The sequence below is a fragment of the Apium graveolens genome, chromosome 9 (genome assembly GCF_009905375.1).
Source record: "Apium graveolens cultivar Ventura chromosome 9, ASM990537v1, whole genome shotgun sequence".
Taxonomy (NCBI): domain Eukaryota; kingdom Viridiplantae; phylum Streptophyta; class Magnoliopsida; order Apiales; family Apiaceae; genus Apium; species Apium graveolens.
Window position 1 is genome coordinate 203,680,245 of NC_133655.1, and position 3,470 is coordinate 203,683,714.

The 3,470-nt window shown below is 41.7% G+C and overlaps 1 non-coding gene across 1 annotated transcript; it reads right to left on the reverse strand.

Moving 5' to 3' along the window:
* Nucleotides 1-499: 499 nt before the first annotated feature.
* On the reverse strand, nucleotides 500-606 carry LOC141687935 (small nucleolar RNA R71). Its single transcript, XR_012561412.1, has one exon. It is a non-coding gene; the product is annotated as a small nucleolar RNA R71 (small nucleolar RNA).
* Between the last annotated feature and the right edge of the window lie 2,864 nt (nucleotides 607-3,470).

Genomic DNA, 3,470 nt, shown 5'->3' on the forward strand with positions numbered 1-3,470 from the left:
AACACTGGATAAAGCTGAGGAAGAACTTGTGGTGGTTCGAAGGGAAGTTTTTGAGGAAGAAAAGAAGGTAGAAGAAGAAGAGAAAGTCGAGGAACCAGCTTTAGTAGAGATGGGTGATCAAGTAGAAAATCCTAAGGCTTTGATGGACTATTCTCAGCCTAAGATTAATGACATTCAGTCAAGCATCATCAGGCCAGCCATCAAGGCTAACACTTTTGAGATCAAGTCAAGCATGAATCAGATGATACAGAACTCAGTTCAGTTTGGGGGTTCTCCTACTAAAGACCCCAACATGCACATCAGGGATTTCATCGAGATCTGCGACACTTTCAAATTCAATAATGTGACTGAAGATGCTATCAAGCTGTGACTCTTTCCATTCTCTCTGAGGGACAGAGCTAAGTGTTGGTTATATTCTCTACCAGCAGGGTCTATCACCACTTGGGAAGATCTTGCTCAAAAGTTTCTCACTAAATTCTTCCCTATGGCGAAGACTGCTGCAATCAGGAATGCTCTTACTCAGTTTGCTCAACAAACTGGAGAATCTCTATGTGAGGCTTAGGATGGATATAAGGAGATGCTAAGGAAGTTCCTACACCATGGCATGCATGATTGGATGATTATTAACTGCTTCTACAATGTATTGGGTGCTATTTCTAGACCCATACTTGATACAGTATCAGGAGGAGCCTTGTGGGCTAAAAGCTACGATAAAGCTTATGAACTTATTGAACTGATGGCTGCTAATGAGTACCAGAATCCTTTCCAGAGATTGACTCAGGGAAAGGTAGTAGGAATTCTGGAGTTGGATGCAGCAACTGCTATAGCTGCCCAACTTAAGGCTTTGACGATGAAGGTGGACACTTTGGCTAATTATGGGGTTAATCAAATTGCTAGTGTCTGTGAGCTTTGCGCTGGTGCCCATGAGACTGATCAGTGCATAATTTCTAGTGAATCAGCTCAGTGTGTGAGAAACTTTCAGCGTTCATAGCAACCTGTGCCAGCCACTTATCATCCCAACAACCGAAATCATCCTAATATCAGTTAGAGCAACACTAAGAATGCGGTTTAACAGCCTTATCAGAAATATCCAACTAAGCAGTACAATCCCCTGGTTTTCAGCAACCGCAATATGCACCAAGACAACAACTGCAGCTGCAACAAACCAATAAAAAATCTGAATTAGAGGAGTTGAAACTTATGTGCAAGAGTCAAGAAGTTTCTATCAAGACCTTGGAAAATCAAATTGGGCAAATTGCCAAGGCCTTGCTTAATCATCAGCCTGGTACACTACCTAGTGATACTGAAGTGCCAGGAAAGAGGGAAGCTAAGGAGCAGGTAAAGGCAATCACTTTAAGGTCTGGAATGGTTGTGAATCCCGAACAAACTCAAGTGTTGACTGAAGAAGCTGAGGCTGAGAAAGAAGTAGAGCAGCAGGAAGTAGAAGTGGAACCAAGGAAGACTACTGTTGAGCACACTCCTCCTGAGGGTAATATAGGGGAGAAACATATCTATCTTCCACCACTTTTTCCTAAGTGGCTGTAGAAGAAAAAGATGGAAAAGCAATTTGAGAGGTTTCTGCAGGTGTTCAAGAAACTTTATATCAACATACCTTTCACTCAGGCTCTTGAGCGGATGCCAAGTTATGCAAAGTTTATGAAAGGTATTCTCTCTCGGTAAGTGAAGCTAGATGATTTAGAGACAGTCGCTCTTATGGAGGAATGCAGTGATGTGCTGTAACAGAAGTTGCCTCCGAAGCTTAACGATCCAGGAAGCTTCACTATTCCGTGTACTATTGGAAAAGTGTCTTTTAACAGATGCTTATATGACTTGGGAGCTAGCATCAATCTGATGCCCTTGTCAATCTTCAAGCAGTTGGACTTACCTGATCCAAAACTGAGTTATATGACCTTGTAGTTGGCCGACCGTTCTATTACATATCCGTAAGGTATTATGGAGGATGTCTTGGTCAAGGTTGATAAACTCATCTTCCCTGCTGATTTTGTAATTCTTGATTTCGAGGAGGATAAGAAGATTCCCATAATCTTGGGAAGACCTTTCCTGGCAACTGGCCGAACCTTGATAGATGTACAGAAAGGTGAGCTTACCATGCGAGTGTTGGATCAGGATGTAACTTTTAATGTGTTCAATGCTATGAAATTTCCTACGGAAAATGAGGAATGCCTAAAAGTGGAGTTGGTTGATTCCATGGTTACTTCAGAACTTGATCAATTGCCGAGGTCTGATGCCTTAGAGAAGCCTTATTGGGAAATTTAGATAGTGAAGATGACGAAGGTGAAGAATAATTACAGTATTTGAATGCTTCTCCCTAGAAGAGGAAGATAGATATGCCTTTTGAATATCTTGGAACAGAGGAATTGAACAAAGCTCCTAAACGCCTCAAGCCATCTATTGAGGAAGCTTCCACTCTTGAGGTTAAGCCTTTACTTGAGCATTTAAGGTATGCATTTTTAGGTGATGCATCTACTTTGCCTGTTATTATTGCATCTGACCTTTCAGGTAGTGATGAGGAAAAGCTTCTGAGGATTCAGAGAGAGTTCAAATCGGCAATTGGCTAGACTATAGAAGATAGAAAGGGAATCACCCTTTCTTATTGCATGAATAAAATTCTTCTAGAGGAAGGTAGCAATCCTATGGTCGAGCAGCAAAGAAGACTTAATCCAATCATGAAGGAAGTAGTGAAGAAGGAAATTCTTAAGTGGCTAGATGCAGGGATCATCTACCCTATTTCTTACAGTTCATGGGTAAACCCGGTCCAATGTGTGCCAAAGAAAGGTGGTATTAATGTGGTAGCATGTGAGAAGAATGAGCTTATTCCTACACGAACAGTCACGGGGTGGAGAGTTTGCAAGGACTACATGAAGCTGAACAAAGCCACTAGGAAGGATCACTTCCCTTTGCCCTTCATTGACCAGATGCTTGATAGATTGGATGGTCATGAATATTACTGTCTTCTGGATGGCTATTCGGGTTATAGTCAGATTTTTATTGCTCCAGAAGATCAGGAAAAGACTACCTTCACTTGTGCATTTGGTACTTTCGCCTTCAGACGAGTTTCTTTTGGTTTGTGTGGTGCGCTAGCCACATTTCAGAGATGTATGATGGCCATCTTTTCTGATATGATTGGCTAGAATGTGGAGTTGTTCATGGACGACTTCTCTATATTTGGCGATTCTTTTGATGAATGCTTACAAAATCTTGGACACGTTCTCAAGAGGTGTGTTGAGACCAATCTGGTTCTCAATTGGGAGAAATATCACTTTATGGTGTGTCAGGGCATTATTCTCGGGCATAAGGTTTCTAGTAAGTGTCTAGAGGTGGACAAGGCCAAGGTGGGGGTCATTGAGAATCTTCCTCCACCTATTTCTGTTACGGGAATTCACAGTTTTCTTGGTCATGCGGGTTTATATAGGCGTTTCATCAAAGACTTTTCTAAGATTTCAAAGCCA